The 6132-nt window shown below is 42.5% G+C and overlaps 1 non-coding gene across 1 annotated transcript; it reads right to left on the bottom strand.

Moving 5' to 3' along the window:
- Positions 1 to 650: 650 nt before the first annotated feature.
- LOC142853184 (U6 spliceosomal RNA) lies at positions 651 to 757 on the bottom strand. The gene has a single exon (XR_012911112.1). It is a non-coding gene; the product is annotated as a U6 spliceosomal RNA (small nuclear RNA).
- Between the last annotated feature and the right edge of the window lie 5375 nt (positions 758 to 6132).

Genomic DNA, 6132 nt, shown 5'->3' with positions numbered 1-6132 from the left:
TTCAATTTCTTTCTTCAAAGATTTAAAGTTCTTATCATACAGGTCTTTCACTTGTTTGGGTAGAGTTACTCCAAGATATTTTATGTTATTTGTGGCTATTGTGAAGGGTGATATTTCTCTAATTTATTTCTCAGCCCATTTATCATCTGTGTAAAGGAGAGCTACTGATTTTTTTTTAGTTAATCTTGTATCATGCCACATTACTGAAAGTGTTTATGAGTTGTAGAAGTTTCTTGATAGAATTTTTGGGATTGCTTATGTAAACTATTGTATTACCAGCAAATAGCAAGTGTTTGACTTCTTTTTCGATTTTTATCCCTTTGATCTCCTTTTGTTGTCTTATTGCTCTAGCTAGGACCTCAAGAACTATATTGAATAGATATGGAGAAAGTGGACAACCTTCTCTCATTCCTGATTTCAGTGGGATCACTGTGAGTTTCTCTCCACTTGGTTTGATGTTGACTGTTGACTTGCTGTATATTGCCTTTATTATGTTTTGGTATATTCCTTGTATCCCTGCTCTCTCCAAGACCTTTATCATGAAGGGATGTGGTATTTTGTAGAAGGCTTTTTCAGCATTTAATGAGATGATCATGTGGCTTTTATTTTTTAGTTTGTTTATATGGTGGATTATATTGACAGATCTTAGTAAAACTATGAAATGCTTCACGAATTTTCATATTATCCTTGCTCAGGAACCATGCTAATCTTCTCTGTATCATTCCAATTTTAGTATATGTGCTGCCAAAGTGAGCATGGTGATGGTGTTTTATCACATTTGAAAAGTAATGAAAATAGAATTTAGTATCAGGAATGAGGTATTTCCATGACAGGCCTAACAGCACTGTTTTAAGGAGGGGGTAGAAGACTTTGGGACTTTGGACTAGAAAAGAAGTTGAATACTGTAAATGGGTATTAGTGGACCATTCTAGTAGGAGCCTGGAAGTCAATAGTACTGAGAGGAAATGGATTATGTAGGCCCAGACCCAGAGGTTTCACAGGTAACCTATATTACCAATTGAACTGGAAGCAATTCTTGTGATAGTTAGGCAAAGAATGTGGCTGCCTTTTGCCCTTGTCCTGGAAATTTGCCCCAGGCTAAATGGAAGAGTCTGGGACTAATTTCATTTGGCAGAGATTTCAAGGCAGCCTAATACTGATTCTGCATTGTAGGTTTGTAGCGGTCACTCGTATGCAGGTCTACACTGAAAAAGAGCAAGCCGGGCAGAAAGAAACACAAAATGTACGCTTGAGTGCCTGCCTTGATCTCATGTCTTGGCTTCTTTGATGATGGACTATAGCAAGCAAGAGGAAACAAATCCTTTCTTCCTCAAGTTGCTTTTGGTCCTGGTGTTTATCACAGCAACAGAAAACCAGACCCAGATGAACAGTCATCTTTTAATATGACTTCCAGAAGATAGGGCCTGTGAGATGGCTTAGTGGGTAAAGGTGCCTGTTACACAGCCTAACAGCCTGAGTTCGAGTCCCAGGATCCACATGGCAGAAGGAGAGAACCAACTCCCAAAAGTTGTCCTCTGACCTCTACACAGCTGTGTTGGGTGCCTGCCACCATGCATGAACACACTCACTCAGAATTTCATTCTAAGTTTTAGAAAGTGACACATTTTAAGAAGGGTGTCGGAAGCTGGAGCTTTGGTTGTTGAGTGAACGCAAAGTGGTTTGTTCCTGAGGAAAACTGCATTATGATGGGGTAAATAATGGAGAGTAAGAAGTTGTCCCTGGTCAATTCTACCCATACATGCATATCCAAGAGAACTGAAAGCATGCTTTTATAAAAGATTGTACACACATTATCAGCTATATTTTTATAGGAAACAAACACCAGAACCAACGCAAAGGTCCATCAACTAACAGATAGTTAAGTGAGTGTGGTATGTTCATATCATGGAATGCAATTTAGTCACTAGAAAGGATAAAAGCCTGCCAGGCCATGGCGGTACATGCATTTATTCCCAGCATTCGGAAGGCAGAGGCTGGTGGATCTCAGAGAGTTCAAAGCCAGCCTGGTTGGTCTACAAAGTGAGTTTCAGGACAACCAAGGCTGTTAAATCCCTATTTCACAAAACAAAACAGATAGCAACAAAAAAAAAGGATATAAAACCTCAATATAGATAAAAAGCCAAAAACAGTATATAGAATGAAAGATAAAAGAAATGAGCGTGAAGATCACATGCCATGTGAGTCTCCTTATTAGGAGACTCCAAAGAGTGTCTCAGTAGCCAGCACGAGACGGGAGAAGACGGCAGGGAGCAGTGGCCTATGGGCACAAGGCTCCACTTTGGGTCATGATAATGTTCCAGAACTTGAGTGGTGACAATTGTGCAATCTTGTGAGCATACTAAAACCTCCTCAATTGTAAATAGCAAATTGTACTATTTGTGATATATCAATAAAACACAATTCTATAACCTCATTAATAAACTGACTTTATGAATGAATTGATTAGTAAATCTGTATACACAAACGTAAGATTATAAAACTTTTCTTTTAAAAAAAGTAGTACAATTTTTTGGGGATCTTTGGCTAGGCATAGAAATTTTAAACTTGACACTGAAGCTTAAATTATAAATTTTTAAAAAAAAATAAAACCTTTGGCCCTAAGAAAGATCCCATTAAGAGAATGAAAAGACAACTTGCATACTTGGAGAAAATTTTACAAACCCTATCTCTGGAAAATGATAATAAATCAACTACATAAAAAAAAACTCACAACATGCAACAACAAAAATAGTTTCCTGGACTTAAGCAAAGGCCTGAAGAAGAAGCCCTTCACCAGAAGACGGATACTGGCAGAGAGACGAGCGCCAAGATGCCGTCCAGCATCGTTCGCCACCAGGGAGACCATGGCAATCATCCCATCAGATGAGCAAGCACAGATGAGGGTACCAAATGGGGGTGAGGATGCAGAGAGGCGAGGTGACACAGACGGTGGGTGGGATGTGGCAGACTCAACTCTGAAACACAGCTTGACAGTCTCTATGAAGACTGAACACGCCATCGTCACACGCCGTTGTCACACACTCTGCGGATCCCCAGCCAGTGCCACGCTCCGGATTGGCGCCCATCTTCACACAGGCCTGTGCGTGAACATCGACAGCAGATTCACTCGCCGTGTCTGAGAGCTAGCGAACGTGAGTGAAAGTGACCACGGTCTGCTGTGCTCGTGCCGTGGAATTCTTGGCCAGGAAGGTGGAGAGTGGACTTCACGACCTGCGGGAGTTTCTGGGGCGTTGTGGTCAGACAAAAGGGCCAGTCTCAAAAAGATACAAACATACTGTAATTCTCAAAACGGAGCACAGCATATAATTATTTTAAAATAAAGGACTTGGGAGGTGGGGGCAGGAGGACAAAGTCAGCCTGGACTGAAGGGGGTTCTCAAAAAAATTTAAAAAGTTAAGAAGCTATTATTAAATGTTTAAAAAAAATAACATAGCAGACTCCTGTACATTCACTACAGGAAGGTTATGTTTTTAACTCATTTACATTTTTGCTTTAGTATCAGTATACCTAAGCTAACATCCTCCTTTCTATCTTGATGGTTGAGCCCAGGCCCTTGGACCAGCCAGGCAAGTGCTCTCTTGTTGAGTTACAACCACAGGATTAAAATATTTTCAATTTATGTATATTTTTATCCAGATGGGTGTCTTGCTGCATTCATATCTGCGCACCACGTGGGCCCACAGAGAGCAGGAAAAGACATTGGAACTGGGATCATAGATGGTTGTGAGTGCCATGCAGATGCTGGGCACTGAACCCTGGTCCTCTGGAAGAGCAAGGCTGCTGATCCATCTCTCCTGTCCCCCAGCCCACATTTTTCAAATGCTGTTGTGAGACAGTGTCTTGCTGAGTTTTCTACGCAGGCCTTGAGCTCACAAAGTAGCCCACGCAAGCCTAGAAGCTGCAGTTGTCATGTCTCAGCCTCTCGGGTAGCCGAGCCTAGAGGTGTGAGCCACTGCACCTGTTGCTCCCTTTCCTGTGCTCCTCTGTTTCTCTGAATTTGGGCAGCTCCTCCTCCTACATTTCTCCCCAGTACTGAGCAGCACTCGTAATCTCTCATGCAGATCCAACATTTCCGTCTCCTAGACATTACCATGCCCCCACAGTGCTGCAGCGTGTGTTTTGTCAAAGGTGGCATCATTTTGCCACTGCCCCATGTGAGGCTTGCTTTTGCTCTTTGAACTATTTGTTAGTGAACAACTGAAGCACCAGAGTCTCTGATCTTTTTTTTTTTTTTTGCCCTTTCTGTGTTACTATATGACTGAATGTCGGTCTCCTTTCAAAATGGTCTAACCTTGGCTCATTAAGAGTTATAACATCCTGTTTTGTAATTTGCTCCCATCTTGCTGGTGAGCCAAGCAAGGTACAGAACAGTTAAGCTGCTCCCTGGATTCAGTGTTCACAAATGGGAAGCCTGGGTTTGAACCCGAGTGGTCAGTGCAGAGCCGCATCCCTCCATGAGAGCACAACACCCAGCTGCCTATGCGGTATACTCAGGAGACTCACCAGCTGTTCTCAGCATCTCTGAACCTCCCCATGTCTGTCTCCTTGTGATGCAGATCGGAATCTCTCATTTTAAATGCTCTCTTTTCTTGTGAGGGGCACACATGCCACAGTGTGCCTGTGGAGGTCAGAGGACAGTTTGCTGGAGTTGGGTCTCTCCTTTCACCATGTGGTTGTCAGAAATTGAACTCAGGTAGTCAGACTTGGTGGCAGGGGCCTTTAGCTACTGAGCCACTTCCCCAGATGCGGAATCTCTTTACGTTGGCACAAAAAGGGATAGATAGCTGGAGGACATACGGAACCTAGGACTGCTTTAGGACGTTCAGCACCTCCACACAGCCCTACACAGCCACCAGCACTGCCTATAGCCACGATTCCCTCTTCCTTTAAGATCATCTGTCTCCAGAAGGAGTTAATATATCCTAGTGGTGACTCTTTTTTCTAATGTCTTCTCACTAATGACATCAAGTTCGCTGGTTCTTTGGTCATGTAGGTTCCTTCTTCTAAGAATTTTCAGTGCACTTCCCTCATGATTTGTTTTCCCGGTGAGCTGTCTGGACTTGTTTTCCTTGTGGTGTTGAGGATGAACCCAGGGTCTCCTGCAAGTACACGCCAAGAAGTGCTTTGCCCCAAGGTAGATCCCAACCCCACTTTATGCTTCTCCACACCGTTTCCTGGCCATCTCCACTCCACCATATCCCTGCAGTCTGTGTGTAAGGTATCTCCTAGCATACAGAAGATTTCCATTTCAGGGGTGGCAAATCTCTCTGGGCTTGCACATGTGTGTGTAACACAGAAGTGCATGTGTCAGTGTGTGTGTGAGCATGTGAGCAATATGTACAGAATTAGTACATTTTCATTCTAAAATCTTACGCTTTAAGGGTCCAAAGTTTTATATGGATTTTTTTCTTTAGAGTTTACTACAGATTGTCAAACACTCAACATCACTCATTTTTTTAGTCCATCACCCATTCCGCTATCTGGAAGTCACTCTTGACTGTGACCCAGGCTCCCTTGTTAGCTCCTGCCCTTGACCTTCCTGAGGGCTGTAACACTGGTCTCTGCTGACCCCGAAAGCACCCATTTCTCTCCTTCCTGCCTAGACAGAACAGTTTAGGAATAGAATGAGATCGCCCTTCTCAGGTGACATCCTGCCAGGCTTTGTTGCTTAATGACATGTCGCAGGTGTCTTTGGATGTGGCAAAAGCCGTTATTTTTCATTCCTGTAGAATATTTCTTCATTTTAGGAACTCTATTGTTTTATGTGATGATTTCATCCCAATGAGCCTTTAAACTGTTTCCACAATTATAATATATGCCATGTGTTTTAAAGTACTATGCTTTTATATTTTAGGCAAATTAGCTATTATTTAGGGAAAAATCACTAAACAGCAGAATTCTGGGACTCAAAGAGTGGGTGAAATTCCCATCTTGTTACAGGACACTCACACTTCCCCTAGAAGAATTAGATCAATTTCTCCTCAGCACCCTCATAACACACTGAAGTCTCTATTTGCAAAAAAAAAAAAAAAAAAAAAAAAGATCAGGTGACATCTACGTGTTAGAAGGTATATCCCCAGAGTGGCACAGAGCAACCTATGAGCAGCAGAG

The sequence above is a fragment of the Microtus pennsylvanicus genome, chromosome 6 (assembly GCF_037038515.1).
Source record: "Microtus pennsylvanicus isolate mMicPen1 chromosome 6, mMicPen1.hap1, whole genome shotgun sequence".
Lineage (NCBI taxonomy): Eukaryota > Metazoa > Chordata > Mammalia > Rodentia > Cricetidae > Microtus > Microtus pennsylvanicus.
The sequence above is the reverse complement of the archived record's forward strand: the minus strand, read 5'-3'. Positions and strand labels throughout refer to the sequence as shown.